General features: G+C 40.0%; 2 long non-coding RNA genes across 2 annotated transcripts; one reads left to right on the forward strand and one right to left on the reverse strand.

The window, feature by feature from the left end:
- Positions 1-296: 296 nt before the first annotated feature.
- LOC109152171 lies at positions 297-17,511 on the reverse strand. The gene is made up of 5 exons (XR_002049365.1): positions 17,501-17,511; positions 14,523-14,525; positions 11,969-11,980; positions 1,309-1,315; positions 297-380 (listed from the first exon to the last, which is right to left on the reverse strand). It is a non-coding gene; the product is annotated as an uncharacterized LOC109152171 (long non-coding RNA).
- Positions 15,539-16,818, forward strand: LOC109152169. The gene is made up of 2 exons (XR_002049363.1): positions 15,539-15,677; positions 16,407-16,818. It is a non-coding gene; the product is annotated as an uncharacterized LOC109152169 (long non-coding RNA).
- Positions 17,512-18,578: the final 1,067 nt, after the last annotated feature.

An 18,578-nucleotide genomic window follows, 5' to 3' on the forward strand; every position in this document is an offset into this window, starting at 1 on the left:
AGTAAAAGTAAAGGAGCAAGATCACTTATTTCTAATGTAATAATTTAATTTGTTATTCAAAGTGATGAACATGCAACCAAAACTAAAACTTACATAATAAATTTGCATATGATAATAGATACTTTATACTTTTAAGTATATATGCATGTATAAAAAGAAGGAATATAATAAAGCACATGATCTTTAAATATGATTAGCATGCTACATTCATCACATAGATCGATCATAAATAAATACAGTGTATAGTGTATTTTTTTTTTTTTTGAATACTATTGTACTTAAAAGGTCGTAATGAAACGTTGACAAACCTCTCCACTGCCGTCTTCCTCATCATCATTCACTTCAGACTTGGACTTATCAAACTCTTCCTCATCACCTCCCTCCTATTTGTCAATCACAAGAAAGACTCAAACTTCAAACATAAAACATACTAAAGGAACAAGACAACCAAGATAACTATACGAATTGAATAATATATGAAAACTTACTAACCTTTTCTTAGTTGTAAGCTTCCATCTGTCTGTTGTAGTCCTCCTTGCGCTGCTATGCCTTAGCAATGTAGGCAGCTTTCTCCTAAATTACAAATATTTTCATTAAAAATGCTCCACAACCCATTAAAATGATGAACCCAACTGCAAATATACCAAATAGCAAACAATCTACCATTTTCAGATGTGAATTTCCAAGTAGCCATTCCATTGATTTATACTTCCAAAAGCAAAGTGGCATAGCAACACATAGAATTCCCAATATTAAAATAAAAATAAAAATAAAAATAAAAAGCAAAGTATATTACATTATTTTGGTGCACTGACAAGAGAAACTAGCTCAGCACTATTGGTCATACTCAAACATATTAAATATGCTTGTGTAGCAATCAAATTATTGTTGAACCTTAGTTCATCACTTTATCATGTAAATTGTGGCCTAGTTCTCTCAATTATTCTCCTTTCTCTTTTTCTCTTTTTCTTTTCTGTTTTCATCATTCTGTTTGTTTTCTTTTTCTCTTCCCTACTATTCCATCATTTCCTTTTTGCCAAGGCACTCCCAAATCAGTGTGAGTGTTGTACAAGGACCACACCAAGCCTCCAGCCCCAAACAAAGCACAAACAAGCATACACAGCAAAGAAACAAAACTAAGAAGACATGAGATACCAAAACTAATCCTTTCTAGCATGCTAAAAAGAGATGACCATGGTGTTCCATTGCCAGCCCCAAGCTTGTTCCTTGCTTGCCACTTTACCTCTCTGCTGACCACCCTCATATACTGCCCAGCTAAGCAATAAATCATCAGGTTATGCCCGCAACTCCATCCCTGTTCAATAAACCACTTTATCTTTCTGTTATCCTTTTCATGTTCTTTACTCTAACAGATCCGCTCCTGGTTATATTAAGTGTAGACAACAATAAACCAGTGCTTAGATATCATGAGTAGCAGAGTTTCATGCATAAATTTTCAACATTGAGAATGATAGATAAAAAGTAAAACTGATATTACTTGTGAGTGAGAAATAAAATTAAGAGTAAAAGAGTGAGAAACGATACTCTAAGTACCCCAGAACATATATAGTCTTAAGAGTAAAAAGTCAATGTTCTGTTTATCCTTCTACTGTTAAAAGAAATAATCAACTAAAGCATCTTTATCTCCAGAACATATATAGTCTTAATACTTTCTCAAACATAAATGAGACAGTAAAAAGAAAAAAATAGTACAAACAAGCATGGGACTATACTGTTTTGAATACAAACTTGTTCATTTAACTACAACTCACGTGACCCAAAGTGTCACAATACAGATCCTTGAGTGATAAGCAGTAGTATAGACTTGCTATTTACTGAAATTGCATGAAACTACTTGAAATTTCGAAGAAGCAATTAAGGAAGAAAATGTGGCCATTCAATAGATTACTTGAAAAGAAAAAGCTTTCTTTTTCTAATGCTTTCCTAACATTGTTTCACTGATCCTAACATTGCAATCACACAAATCCCTTTAATATATGATTTGTAGTGTTCACTGATCCCCACTGCATTTTTTAATCAAATCCCCTATCCAATATATGTTTATGAAACACTAGCTTTATATATAGTATGTCCCCACTGCAATATGTTTATATATAAAATAATTTTGCATTTTCAAAACTATCCTAACATTGTTTCCAACATTCGTACCCACTGCAGACAGACGAAAAAGATAGAATTCAAGCTTTAAGACAATTGGTTTATCACTGCAAATTTAAAACTTTAGGACAATTGGTTTATAATAACCAAAATAACAACAAATAACTAAAAATTCGAAATACAAATTATAAAAATTAACAAACATAATATTTATTACAATAATAATTTTAAAAAAATTAACCAAAAAAAAAAAATATTACCTGATACGAAGCAGCGGCGGCGAAGGCTGATAACTGTGGCGGTGGACACGGCGGATGAGGGCATTGCGGCGGTGAATCGATGAACAGGTGGAACTCACAGCGCGAGGAGAACTGAGTGGCGGTGAGGAGAACTGTCGCGGCGGCTGAGGGAGTCACTGGTGAGGCGTCGGCGTCGGCGCCGGCGTGTGTTGAGGGAGGGAGGTGAGGCGTCGATCGGCATGTGTTGAGGGAGAGAACTATGTTGAGGGTTGTGAGCGAGGGTTTTCGATCAACTGATTATTTTTTCTTTTTTGAGTTTTTTTTTTTTTTAGATATTGTTTCCGCTGCCCTTGCTACGAGAAAGGGCAGCGGTAAACTGTTTTCGTTTTTTTTTTTTTTTAACCGCTACCTTATTTTAAAAAGGGTAGCGGTTTCTTCTTCATTTATTTACAATAATGCCACCGCCCCATTTTTTTAAAATAATACACTACCCTTGTTTAAAGAAGGGTAGCTTAAACTCTAATTTCTTTGCTCTATTTTGTACTAGTGTTCCTCGGTTGGTCCACTTCATCCATTGCTTGTCATCGGTCTTCAAAATGACCTCTCGGCATGTCAGATATGTCCATTTCTTTGTGGAGGATCCTTAGGACGATTTTGCATCTGATTAACATTTGGTTTTGACTCAACTCTTCCTAGGCTCTAAACCAAGGTTCAAACCTAGGCTCTGATACCAACTGTAACACCCCCCAAAAACAACAAGACTTAAAACGAGTCTTAACACATGCAGATTAACAACAAACACTAGCACAGCGGAAGATAAAAAGATAACTGGATAAAAGGAATCCAAACGGGGTGTTATGCCACGTATACCACACTTGGCATACGCTACGGCGACAATCTGCAAGTGTAACACTATCCCAAAAATAACAAACTAAAACAATCTAGAGACATTGGCACACAGGCCTCAACAACACTGTCTAAAGACACAGGTGCTAAGCTACCGGCTCTAGACATCGCGCTCAACTACGCATCACCTGAAAGATACAAAGATAAACATCGGGGCGACGCCCGGTCAGCGAAAGATGCTGGTAACCCACCAATACCGTTAAGTATCATAAATAGGTAGATATATAATATGAAAACCATTTTCGAAACGGAATACATATATATAAGTCAAAAGACAACACAAGACTGACCACTCACAAGGATAAAACTGGGAACACATCCCAACCACAAAGATTAACCACACACAAGGATAAAGACTCACCCAACGGCAACACATGCCAAAACACCACACCACAAGCCTCCGTGACTACACACGTCACGAGAGAAGAGAACTCACCACAACAACGGCTTCACAAGCCCTCGTGACATCACACATCACGAGTTGATATGCCTTCCTTATGCCCTGTTCCAACCTTATGGCTACCCCCAACCTTGTACCTTCGGTGCCAACCATTACCTCCAGAAAGCCCCTGTACAGCCAAGTCCAACCTTATTCCTCCGGGACCGTCGTCCCCCACCTATAACCACCAACGAAAACCCACCAATTCACGGCAACACATGCCCGGATAACACAATGTTATCCCCCAAACACGTGGAATCAGCCACAACTCCATGAAATCACGTCACGGCCACCACGAGGACCGCTGCAATACCTTGGTGACTAGCGTCTCATACCACTAATCGTGCAATCCAGGTAAAGCCACACACGCACCACCACTCACACGAAACATGCAACGAATTGCAAAAGAGGTACGAAACATACTCAAACAAGAGACAGGTCACCACCCATCGACAACAACGACGCTAGCATTAGGATAATAACTAGCAAGCTCAACAACGAGGAAACTCAAGATAGTTCCGAGGAACACACAAGACACCACACGGTTCAACGAAACACAATGTTGAACACTTAGCACGATTCACAACACCAAAGATCCTACATGGATACCTACCATAAAGCTCTAGACCTACGAAACATCAAGAAGACACTCAAATAGTTCCACAAAAGAACAACGGGAGGCCAAAAGATCAAAGACCGAGACAAACAAAACACGGGGAACAAATCCCACTCCAACCTCACTGTGTTCCCCAAGGGTGGACCCATGGGTGGGCCCCTACCCGTGGTTCTACCCGCGGGTACAACACCCACATTCCCGTGTACCGGCGGGTGGGCGGCGGGTAGGGCTCTTCCCGCGGGTACACGCTCCTGTGTCAAACAATCCCTACGGGGATTTTCTCCTCCAAACACAAATTCAAGTCCAAAATATGCCAAATCTCACCAAGCACAACAAAATGACTTGATCCAAGGAAAATTCCAAGCAATGGCACAAAGGAAACCTAAACACAAGCTCTAGATATGCAATATCACAAGATAAATGCATAAACACTCACATTTCATAGCAAAACACATGTAGAAGCCAAAAATCATATATAGGTAAGCAGAATAGGTTTTGTAGAGCATGGGTTACCTCTTGAAGACCAAAAGACTCTTCTTACACCACAACAAGCTCTCCACTAAGCTCACTAGCCAAACCCACTTCAAGATCAAACCAAAAGATCATAAAGATCCAACCTTTAAGAAAAGACAACTAAGATGGAACCAAAAAGACTAGACAAGCTTAGATCTTACCCTTTTAGATGCCAAAATAGAGGAAAGATTGAATCTTGGAAGCAAAACTTGGAATCTTGACAAAGGCTTCTTTTGGCTTGAAGAACAAGCTACTCTTGTTTTCTAGAGAGAAGGTAGAGATATTTTCTAGGAAATGTAAGGGAATGAAATGAAGAAGTCTTCTAGGTTTAGGTTACAAAACTAGCTCTTGGTGAAAAGACAAGGATACCCTTACTAACTCTTAGAAAGTGTAAGGAACAAGGGAACTCCTCTCAAAGCACAAGGTACAACACCACTTAAAGATTGACTTGTCAAATACTAGTCCTTGAGTATCAAAAATCAGGATTTTAGGAATCAATTCCTCAAAAGAAATAGAATTAATTACTCAATTAATTCATGGTTTGGAGTGTGGATTTTTGGGGTGTCACATCCTCTCCCCCTTCAAAGAAGTTTCGTCCCCGAAACTTGGGTACAACGAATTAAGAACGAAAGGTAACAAGGAAACAAAATTGTGACAAGAATTTCAAGAATATCCCTTTTGGTCAAAAACTCCTAAAGTTCTCACAAGGTTCCAAGGCAAAGAGAAAGACATTACGATTTCAAGGATGGGCAAGAGGTCAACAAACGGATAGATTGGCATCAAGAACTCTAACCTCAACACAACGACCAACTTCTAGACAACAACCAAGAACTCAACAACTAACCCAAACACCATCTAACACACTAGCTAAACAGCAAGGTAACAAACAAAGCAAGCAAGCACTCAAAGCACACAACAACCTAAAAAGACGAGATATCTTCCACAAACAACTCAGGGTACCGCTCCCGCATCGATGCCTCCAGCTCCAAAGTAGCTTCTTCAACCCCATGATGAGACCACCAAACCTTTACCATCCTAACAGATTTCCTGCGAGTGTCCCGAGTCTTAAAGTCCAAAATTCTGAGCGGCCTTTCTTCATAAGACAAATCTTCATCTATCGGTAACACTTCCGGTGATAAAACATGAGTCGGATCATGAACATATCTCTTGAGCTGTGATACATGGAACACGTTATGCACTCTGTCCAACTCCAAGGGAAACGCCAAATGGTAAGCCAAACTCCCAATTCTCTCCAAGATCTCATACGGACCTATAAATCTAGGGCTCAACTTCCCTTTCTTCCCAAACCGCATTACTCCCCGGGTGGGAGATACTTTCAACCAAACCTTATCCCCAACTGAAAACTCCACCTGTCTTCTAGCCAAGTCAGCATAAGACTTTTGACGATTCTGAGCCGCTTTCATCCTTTCTTGAATCTGTTTAACTTTCTCGGATGTGTCCAACAAGTATTGTGGCCCCAACACTATCGGATTAACAAGATCCTCCCAACAAAGCGGACTGCGACACTTCTGTCCATAGAGAGCCTCATAAGGTGCCATGCGAATACTCGAATGATAACTGTTGTTGTAAGAAAAATCTATCAAATCCAAATGGTCCTCCCAAGATCCTTGAAAATCTAACATACAAGCTCTCAACAAATCCTCGATAGTCTGTATAGTCCTTTCTGTTTGTCCATCGGTGGCTGGGTGGAAAGCTGTACTGAGACTTAACTTAGTTCCAAGAGCTGCTTGCAAAGATTTCCAAAATTGAGATAAGAACCTTGAATCCCTATCGGAGACAATATCCCTCGGAACTCCATGATACTTTACCACCTGGTTAACATAAGCTTGAGCCAACTATGTCATTGTCCAGGTCTCCTTCATTGCGATGAGGCGGGCGGTCTTGGTCAAACGATCAACTATCACCCAGATTTTGTCCTTACCCGAACGGGTCGTCGGTAATCCTCCCACGAAATCCATAGATATAGAATCCCATTTCCCTTGTGGAATTTCTAACGGTTGTACCAACCCCTTAACCTTACAACGTTCCGCTTTAACCTTTTGGCAATTAAGGCATTTCCCAACAAACTCTGCAACTTCCTTCTTCATATTAGGCCACCAGAAGAAACCCTTCACGTCCTTGTATAACTTGTCTCCTCCGGGGTGAACCGAATAGGGTGTGTTATGACCTTCTTCCAAAATCCGTCGCTTCCACTGATCACATGACGCGGGTATGCACACACGGCTTTTGTACCTCAACACTCCATCCGCATGTAACTCAAACGGTCCCCCTTTTCCTCTAGCTAGGTCATCCCTTACCTTGGTCAAGAACACATCCTTTTGCTGCTCTTCCTTGATCTCTCCCAGAAACGTAGGTACAATCCTTAAGTTATAACAACGAACTTCTGCCTCCACATCTCCTTGTTCCACCACATCCAAACTCATCCGTTGAAGCTCCTTGCAAAGCTCATCCGCCACCACCCAAATAGAGCTAGCGGTATGCTTCGATTTCCGACTTAAGGCATTCGCTACCACATTGGCTTTTCCTTCATGATACTGAATATCTAACTCATAGTCCTTGATGAGTTCTAACCACCTTCGTTGCCGCATATTGAGATCCTTTTGGGTGAAGATATATTTGAGACTCTTGTGGTCCGTGAATATCTTGCAACGCACCCCATAGAGATAATGCCTCCAAATTTTCAAAGCAAACACCACAGCGGCCAATTCCAAATCATGTGTAGGGTAGTTCTCTTCGTGAACCTTAAGCTGACGTGAGGCGTAAGCAATCACTCTCCCGTTCTGCATCAACACACAACCTAGTCCCTTCTTGGACGCATCGCTGTATACCTCAAAACCTCCCGTTCCCAATGGTAGAATTAAAACTGGTGCAGACGTGAGTCTCTCCTTCAACTCCTGGAATGCTGATTCACAAGCTTGATCCCAAACGAAAGGCACTTCTTTTCTTAACAACTTAGTCAACGGTTGAGCCACCTTGGCAAAATCCAAAACAAACCTCCGATAATAACCTGCTAACCCAAGAAAACTTCTTACTTCCGACACCGATGAGGGTGCAGCCCATTCCTTTACTGCCCGTATCTTGTCTGGATCCACAGAAATCCCTCTACTATCAATCACATGGCCTAGAAACGTCACACTGTCTTTCCAAAACTCGCACTTAGAAAACTTGGCATACAACTGCTTTTCCCGCAAGATTCGAAGTACCGTCCGAAGGTGTCCAACATGTTCCTCCCTATCTTTTGAATAAACCAAGATATCGTCGATGAACACAATCACAAAATCATCAAGGTGAGATTTGAATACTCTGTTCATCAGGTCCATGAAAACTGCAGGGGCATTAGTCAAACCGAAATGCATAACCGTAAACTCGTAGTGACCGTACCGAGTCTGAAATGCAGTCTTAGGGATATCCTTGTCTGCTACTCTTATCTGATGGTACCCTGACCTCAAGTCAACTTTGGAGAACACTCCCGCGCCACGTAGTTGATCAAACAAGTCGTCTATTCTTGGGAGAGGGTATTTATTCTTAATGGTAACTTGATTCAGCTCCCGGTAATCGATACACAACCTCATACTCCCGTCCTCCTTCTTTACAAACAACACCGGAGCTCCCCAAGGCGATGCACTTGGCCGGATATAACCCTTGTCAAGGAGTTCTTGCAACTGAGCCTTCAATTCTTGCATTTCTGGCGTAGCCAAACGATATGGGGCTTTAGAGATGGGTGCAGTGCCTGGCATGAGATCCATTGAAAACTCCACTTCCCTAGCAGGCGGCATACCCGGTATTTCTTCAGGAAAAACATCAAGAAATTCACGGACTACAGGTATCGTATGAGCCACTTCCTCCTTTGCCTCCAAGTTCTCGACGGAACACAAGTACACATCATTGCCCTTGTCCATGTACCTCTTCATCTTTACCATAGACACCAACTTAATTCCGAGTTCTTCCATCTTTCCACGGTATGACACTCTCTTCCCACTGGGTCCTCGTAGCACTATCTTCTGATCTTTGCACAAGATTTGGGCTCTAAACCGCCCCAACCATTCCATACCTAGGACCACATCCATCCCGTCCAAGTCGTACTGGATTAGATCGCTCGGAAACTCTTCTCCTTTGATACAAATCTTGATGCCCTCAAAAAGACGGTCACACACCCTAACTTCTCCTGACGCTACCTTCACATTAAACCTCACTCTCGCGCCCCCAGATAAGCCCAACTTCTTCACGAGGCCGGGTGATATAAACGAGTTAGATGCCCCTGAATCAAACAAGACTGTTGCTGGCACAGATTGCACGAGGAAGGTTCCCACTACTACGTCACTGTCACTTGTTCGGACTTCATTTAAGGTGAGCACCCTCTCTTGAGATGACCCTACCGTCGGATGATGAACCTCTATCCTTCCATACTCTCTTACATCATGGAGTACCGGCACAGAAGCTGCACTAGAACTTACTCTTGTAGACGTACCACTCCGAATCCACCGTTCAACTACCCCAGAAGCACTGCTAGATTCGGCCAACCGAGATCTCTTAACCACTTCACTCACATCTTCAAACACTGCGATTCGCTGGCGAGGAGGCATCACAGACTTCTGCTACAACAACAAGGTTACCAAAAGAGCAAGCAAGACAGAAAGCAACACACATCTCACCGCGCAACCTAGAGTCCTAAGCCTAACACATAGCTCCTTAAGGTCGCTTAGAGGTCTCAAAACACACTTAAACACTTAGAAAGTCTAGACTCAACTCTTCCTAGGCTCTAAACCAAGGTTCAAACCTAGGCTCTGATACCAACTGTAACACCCCCCAAAAACAACAAGACTTAAAACGAGTCTTAACACATGCAGATTAACAACAAACACTAGCACAGCGGAAGATAAAAAGATAACTGGATAAAAGGAATCCAAACGGGGTGTTATGCCACGTATACCACACTTGGCATACGCTACGGCGACAATCTGCAAGTGTAACACTATCCCAAAAACAACAAACTAAAACAATCTAGGGACATTGGCACACAGGCCTCAACAACACTGTCTAAAGACACATGTGCTAAGCTACAGGCTCTAGACATCGCGCTCGACTACGCATCACCTGAAAGATACAAAGATAAACATCGGGGCGACGCCCGGTCAGCGAGAGATGCTGGTAACCCACCAATACCGTTAAGTATCATAAATAGGTAGATATATAATATGAAAACCATTTTCGAAATGGAATACATATATATAAGTCAAAAGACAACACAAGACTCACCACTTACAAGGATAAAACCGAGAACACATCCCAACCACAAAGATTAACCACACACAAGGATAAAGACTCACCCAACGGCAACACATGCCAAAACACCACACCACAAGCCTCCGTGACTACACACGTCACGAGAGAAGAGAACTCACCACAACAACGGCTTCACAAACCCTCGTGACATCACACATCACGAGTTGATATGCCTTCCTTATGCCCTGTTCCAACCTTATGGCTACCCCCAACCTTGTACCTTCGGTGCCAACCATTACCTCCAGAAAGCCCCTGTACAGCCAAGTCCAACCTTATTCCTCCGGGACCGTCGTCCCCCACCTATAACCACCAACGAAAACCCACCAATTCACGGCAACACATGCCCGGATAACACAATGTTATCCCCCAAACACGTGGACTCAGCCACAACTCCATGAAATCACGTCACGGCCACCACGAGGACCGCTGCAATACCTTGGTGACTAGCGTCTCATACCACTAATCGTGCAATCCAGGTAAAGCCACACACGCACCACCACTCACACGAAACATGCAACGAATTGCAAAAGAGGTACGAAACATACTCAAACAAGAGACAGGTCACCACCCATCGACAACAACGACGCTAGCATTAGGATAATAACTAGCAAGCTCAACAACGAGGAAACTCAAGATAGTTCCGAGGAACACACAAGACACCACATGGTTCAACGAAACACAATGTTGAACACTTAGCACGATTCACAACACCAAAGATCCTACATGGATACCTACCATAAAGCTCTAGACCTATGAAACATCAAGAAGACGCTCAAATAGTTCCACAAAAGAACAACGGGAGGCCAAAAGATCAAAGACCGAGACAAACAAAACACGGGGAACAAATCCCACTCCAACCTCACTGTGTTCCCCGCGGGTGGACCCACGGGTAGGCCCCTACCCGTGGTTCTGCCCGCGGGTACAACACCCACATTCCCGTGTACCAGCGGGTGGGCGGTGGGTAGGGCTCTCCCCGCCGTTCCGCCCGCAGGTACACGCTCTTGTGTCAAACAATCCCTTCGGGGATTTTCTCCTCCAAACACAAATTCAAGTCCAAAACATGCCAAATCTCACCAAGCACAACAAAATGACTTGAACCAAGGAAAATGCCAAGCAATGGCACAAAGGAAACCTAAACACAAGCTCTAGATATGCAATATCACAAGAAAAATGCATAAACACTCACATTTCATAGCAAAACACATGTAGAAGCCAAGAAATCATATATAGGTAAGCAAAATAGGTTTTGTAGAGCATGGGTTACCTCTTGAAGACCAAAAGACTCTTCTTACACCACAACAAGCTCTCCACTAAGCTCACTAGCCAAACCCACTTCAAGATCAAACCAAAAGATCATAAAGATCCAACCTTTAAGAAAAGACAACTAAGATGGAACCAAAAAGACTAGACAAGCTTAGATCTTACCCTTCTAGATGCCAAAATAGAGGAAAGATTGAATCTTGGAAGCAAAATTTGGAATCTTGAAAAAAGGCTTCTTTTGGCTTGAAGAACAAGCTACTCTTGTTTTCTAGAGAGAAGGTAGAGATATTTTCTAGGAAATGTAAAGGAATGAAATGAAGAAGTCTTCTAGGTTTAGGTTACAAAACTAGCTCTTGGTGAAAAGACAAGGATACCCTTACTAACTCTTAGAAAGTGTAAGGAACAAGGGAACTCCTCTCAAAGCACAAGGTACAACACCATTTAAAGATTGACTAGTCAAAAACTAGTCCTTGAGTATCAAAAATCAGGATTTTAGGAATCAATTCCTCAAAAGAAATAGAATTAATTACTCAATTAATTCATGGTTTGGAGTGTGGATTTTTGGGGTGTCACATTTTACTTGTGCTCGTGGTTTTCATATCGCGATGATCTCTCATTGCGGTGACTTTCATGTCCCATGATTTCAGGAGACCTCGAAGAATCTTCAAATTCTTCTCCTTTTCAGTGAGCTCTTTTCCGAGATCTGAAAGATCACCTAGAAGCTTGGTGAACCTGAGCTCCATGTCGGTGACAGCTTCGTTGGGCATCATCTTGAAGTCTTCAAACTTTTTCATGGCAACAGTGAGTTTGTTGTCCTTTTCTTGCTCATTTCCTTCTCCCAAGTTCATAAGAACGTTCCAGATTTCCATTGCTGTTGTGCATTTTCGAACTCTCGGAAACAAGGAATCGTCCAGAGATTTGTAGAGGATGTCTCAAGCAACATTGTCCAAGTTAGCTCGTGTTTTCTCATCAGAGTTGAGTTGAGCCTTTGGTTTCGGAATCATGGGTTCTGCACCAGCTCCTTGTGCAGCAGCATTCGTGTTTACTATCATCACTGTGATGGGTCCTGTGCATATGACATCCCACATTTCATCATGTATCACCGAGAGATGTGCCTGCATCCTTACTTTCCAATCATCAAATTTTGATAGATTAAAGGCAAGAGGCCTAGATCGGTTAGCATGATCCTTTTCCATTTTTTTTCTTAGAAAGTGAGTGCAAAGACGAGAAAAATCAGATTTTAAACTTTTTGAGAAAAGGGATCTACCAGGCAGTAAAGGCAAAGCTTTTATCGTTCAAGGCAAATGCTCTGATACCACTTGTTGGTCCCGGTACTGTTGAAAGGAGAGTCTAGAGGGGGGGGGGGTTAATAGACTCAATTAGTTTTTCACGAATAATAACTCCTTTTGGGGTTATTACGCAGCGGATATGTAGGTAAATTTTAAGTTTCTTTGCACAATTTGATCTTATGAGAATCTTTCGGTTAGGACTGATGGAATGCAATGCACGAAAGTAAATGCTGAAATGTAAAGAGACAGAGACAAGAGAATTTTTATAGTGGTTCGGCCAACTGTGCCTACTCTACTCTTCTTCCACAACTTGTGAAAGGTTTGCACTATTACTCCTAGTACAAAATACACAAAGATAGCTTCCTTGATCACTAAGCCGGACAGCTACTTGAAGGTTTTTCAACTCCTCGAGTTTACTCCGCCTCTATCAACTTCTTCTTCAGAGTTGAGGGTTGGATTGAATAGTCTTTGAGTTTCTCCAACACGTTGAAATCTTGACTGGCTGGTGACTGGATGGATGATCAGCGTGTACAAAGTTGCAAGATTTCTTCAAGGATGTGTAAAGAATTCAGATGAGTCTTTTTCAAATTTCACACCTTGAATCACTGGATTTCAAAAGCTTGAGAGAGTGAACTTGTATAAGGAGCTTTTGAGAGAATGAATTCAGTTGTTCTAAAAAAACAGCACCTTCTAATGTGGAGAAGATGGGTATTTATAGGTGTGAAGAAATCCATCCGTTAGAGGGAGATGGTATTTCAAACCTATGATCCAGTGGTTAATAACCGGAGAGCCTTGTGCATTTATTGCTTCATTAAATGCAGTTGTACTATATAGACGTTGTAGATAAGCACTTTTGCTTATTTTGTCTTCTAGCACCGAAAAAGTAATACCTTAGCATTTAATGCACCTTGAGAAGTGTGCTCTCAATCCTTAGGAGAGTTTATTCCTAGGATAATCTTCAGATGAGACATTTGACAACATTCTTCTTGAGTTGACAGTCATAAAGGTCTTTTTAACAGAATGCTCCTTTCGGCTTCTGCTTTCTGTGGTAAGAGATCATTTCATCTTTCGTTGTTGAGTAGAAATGAGATTGTGCTTCATCGAACTGTTCTTCTTTCGTTTGATAAATACCTAACTAAAAGTAAGCTTAACTCGGTTTCGTGTGTTTGTCTAACTTAACACGAATTACATGATGAGTTAAGGTACCTTTCGTCTAGAACGAAGGTAGCAAACTAATGACAAAAAGTTAGGGGTCTACTTCTAAGTTACATTGGTATCATCAAAATCCTAATACATATGTTCCTAACAGATTGATCATGAAAAAGAAGTTACCACTAACAAGTTTTAGAAAGCTATTGTTATATAGCACAGCTTTGACAATTATAGTAGAAACTATGTGTAGAATTACACGAGAGTCCTTAGGCTATTTTCCTCAGCTTAACAGCATACTTTGTCGGTAGCTATTTGAATTTAGTGTTTTAGAACAATAAGCTATCACAAAAAAAACTATTTAATCAAACGCACATATGGGTTGTTTAACCAAGTCAATCAAACAAGTTAAAATTGATTAATAGGCTAACTATTTTACAAAAGAGGGTTTAAATAATTTTTTAACAAAAAACTAAAACTACGAAAGCTAGACTTTTTTATTTTTTATTTTTTATTAATAGCATACGTAGGAATTTGATGTCATATTTTGTGGCCACAACCAAAACCGCTCAACTAAAATGGGTTGACTACTTGACCATGCATATGGAGATTAATTTATAATATCATTAAAGATTGAATAAGTAAATATGTGATCGACCAATAAATCTCATTGGCCTATGTATTCTGACGTACTATAAAATATGACAAAAATGAATTGAGTAATCTCTCGTCCCACTCCGCTTTGCTCTAGAATTCACTTGCTACTCAAAGTATAGTCATGTCTTTTTTCTTTACATAGTTTGATAAAATTTCACTCTTAAACATTACATTAATACGATATAATCTTAGAGTTGTATTAATAATAGTCAACACCATGCTTGGATAGTAAGATGTAGGGCTCGACTCTTCAAACCTTACCCAACAAAGACGGTATATTGTGATAACCAACTTGGTCAACACCTCGATCGATGTCATATTTCAATTCGCTACTGATTATAACTTTGGGTGTAATAGTACGTAAGTGTTTAATTATTACTATAAATAAATCAATGTTATATGATCACCTCAGCACAATTGAATTATTTGCTTTCGTTAAAGTTTACAACGTAAAAGAAAACGAAAGTAAAATAATGTAGTCATATAATTAATTCTTAACAGAAAACGAAAGTAAAATAATGTAGTCATATAATTAATATTTAACAAATAAAACGTTGTGGACACCATTATAGGAGATAAGACTGGCTCAAAGATGTATGGAAAATCAGCAGAAGCTATCATAGGATGAACTGGTACGTCAATTTAATCAAGTTACATAATCGAGCCATAATATATTGATGTTCTTTTTGTTCTAAATTTATTATCGGCGGTTATTTAAATTGAAAATTAAGCAGAACTATTAATTGTTTTTGTACGGAGGCATATATAGGCTTACCAAAAAAACATTTAAAAATTTTGTTTTAAAAAAAAGTGAAATATGAATAAGTAAAAGTTTGTATAAATAAACCATGAGTATTAATTCATCTTAAAATGATGCATGTTGGGCCAAAACAACGCATCTTTCGATTGCAAAATGTGCGTTTGGACTATACATAAAGCCTTCCTCTGCCAAGCCTGCTATCTGTTGTCACTTTCATGATGACAAAACATTTAAAAACTATTTGATCCATTCAAAACATCTTCGCAAATCCATTTGATCTTCCTATAAATTCCCTCTTCACGGCCTAAATTTTCTCAAACAAACACAAAAACAAAGAAGAAACAAAGAAGAAGAATGGGTCTTACACAATTTAACAAAGTGACCTTTGTTGCTATCCTCTTTTGCTTCATCCTCATTGCATCATATGGTGGGTTTCGATCTCTAATTCTTTTTTCAATACAGTTTTCATACTTCTTAAAACGCTCATTGGGCACTCGGGGGCACCTAGCGCCTAGGTCACATAGGCAGCAATATAATTAATCGGTGCCTAGGTGCCCGTGTAGTTTTTATTATATTTTTATTTTTTAAAAATTTGTTTAACGTTTTAAAATTTTAAAGACTTGATAATTATAAACTATTTAATACTTTAATAGTTGATACTAAAATATTAAATATTACCCTAAAAAACATCTAGAGTTTGAACAATTTAAGATTATTTACCTCAAAACGATTGTTGTTTTGAGTGAAATAACCTATTTAAAAAAGAAGGGAACAATAGCTAATCGGCCGACTAGGCGACCTAGTCGGTGCCTAGGAAGTCTAGTCGGTCGCATAGCCGGCCAGCCGCCTAGACCACCAATTATGGTGATACGCTAGGCGGCCGATCAGCGTCTAGCGCCTAGTATAGGCACCGATTACCTAGGCAGGATTTTTGCAACACTGCTTCTTAATTTGTCCAATAGTCAGTTATGAGCGAACTATACTATTTAACCTCCTTGTGGTCCTTCGCCGGCTAGGATCACAAGACGTGGTTTACCCCGGCACACCATCGAGTAGTTGTGGTGGATTTTCCTTGTCACTCAAAATAATTAATAAAATGAATGTGAGTGTCGTGGTTAGCCATGATTGACGTTGTTGCGAAATAATATGAATGCAGAGGTTGAAGCACAACACCATGGGGGTGGCGGTGGCCGTGGGGGAGGCGGTGGCGGTGGCCATGGCGGATGTGTTTCACGCAACTCTTGGAATGGAGGTTGCTCAGGGCACTGTGGCGGGTGGTGCAAGGGCAAGGGTGGCTACAAATGGAACTGTCAACAACAAACATGTTACTGTTCCCATAAGTGTTAAATGAAAATATTTGTATGATGCACTATTTTCATGACACAAAAATAGTGCATCACACAAATCTCAACCTATCATATATATAATATGAAATAAATGTTGCAACAAATGGCTCTAGTCATTTTGTCACAGCAACAAATGTTGTCCCAATAAATGGGGTGTATTTTAATTAATGTGTGTTGTATACTTGTATGTTGAATATATTACGTGTGTGGAGTGTTTGAGTATTTAGTATTTGCAAAGTTGAATGTGTTGGAGATAATGAACCAAAGTCGATTTAATATCGCAAAATAATATATATTTATATATACACATAGGGACGGAGCCAGAAATTCGACTGGGGGGGCGAAGAAGTAGGACAGATTTAGAAATTTTTTCCAATAAAAGCGAAACATTAAATACAAAAGAGATGATTTTAAAAAAATAAATAAATTACTTAAGAATTTTTTTTTTTTATAACCATTATCTAAGAAACATAATTCTAAATATTATTGGATATGTGCGAAAAATAAAACACATCGAAACTTTATAAAAATGTTCATAACAAAATATGAACCATAATTAATTTGATAAAATAATTTGAATATAAAACGCATTATACATTACACATGTTAAATAACAAAAAAGTGACTGTGTTGAAGCCATAGTGGAAGAACTCAAAAATATGTAAAACTATGATAATGCAAGGATTTGAACCCAAAACCTTTCTCATTACCAACCACATGCCCTACCAACTAAACTAACTCCCTACTTGTTAACATTTACTAGTTTTTTTATACTAATACTAAAACCTATACTATATATACATATATACATACAAAAATTATATATGGGGTGGGGGTGGGGTGAGGGGGGGGCCAGGTGCCCCCCTGCCCCCCCCCCCCCCTTTGGCTCCGTCCCTGTATACACAAGATCGAAAGTATATAAAATATTATTTGGCATATATCCGAAATATATATATACACACAAATATATATAAATCAGACCCCCACGGTTATATACATCTATATCTACGAAAAATATATACGTATATCAACCAAAATGGAACAAATAATCCTCATATTATAATTCCAACCAAAAGAAAACAAAGTGTAGTGCAAGGATTTTAGCTTAGAGGCATAATCCCAAAACCGGAGAAGAAAAAATAGTGGCTTGTGTTTCGTGTAGGGTTTTTTAGCACGAGTTTAGAGATCACTATCTCCTTAAAACCTTATTTGCCACCTCCCAAAAGTGCTAGGAGCGTTGTGCCCTAGGCTTCCTAGGATAAAACATGCTACGATTCGACGTTTGAGCACCCAAACGATCGAACCCGGCGAACTAGAGCAAAGCCTTGAACACAGTTAGGCAAAGAACGGAGTAGGAGCAGAGTTTTGAGAAGAAGAAAACAATTCCTGTGTTGTGTGTTTTTATTGTGCTTCACTTGTTCGTTCTTGTAAATCTGCTGCTCCAACAACAAACTTATATAGGAGATTGAGATGTAAATAGCATTCAACAATAGCATTAAATCCGATTTAAAAATCAGATTGTAACCTTCAAAACTGACTATTTAACATGGAGATTAATTCTGGAAATTAATATACAATTATTTCCGTAACTGAATTAACCCATTCAAACAGTCAGGTGAACAGTATAGACGTACCATACCGACGCGGTTTACCACTGCACACACACCGAAGCCAGCGGCCCAGCTAAATTAACCCATTCAAACAGTCAGGTAAACAGTATAGACGTTACCATTCCTGCACACACACCGAAAGCCGCTAAAAAGGCCTTTTACTCCCGCAAGTGTCGACATACACGAGACCTTTTACTCCCGCAAGTGTCGACATACACGAGATTAGGCTAGGATCAAGCCTTTTCGATCTCAGTTTGAGATTTGATTTGCACCACCCCCCTCTCCCGTGCGCGCGAAAGAGAACCTCTATGCATACAATTCAATAAGCTTTAAAAGTGCTCTTGTATAAATAGTGGGGCAAATCCTCTTCCC

Source organism: Ipomoea nil, unplaced genomic scaffold (genome assembly GCF_001879475.1).
Source record: "Ipomoea nil cultivar Tokyo-kokei standard unplaced genomic scaffold, Asagao_1.1 scaffold2387, whole genome shotgun sequence".
In the NCBI taxonomy this organism is placed as follows: domain Eukaryota; kingdom Viridiplantae; phylum Streptophyta; class Magnoliopsida; order Solanales; family Convolvulaceae; genus Ipomoea; species Ipomoea nil.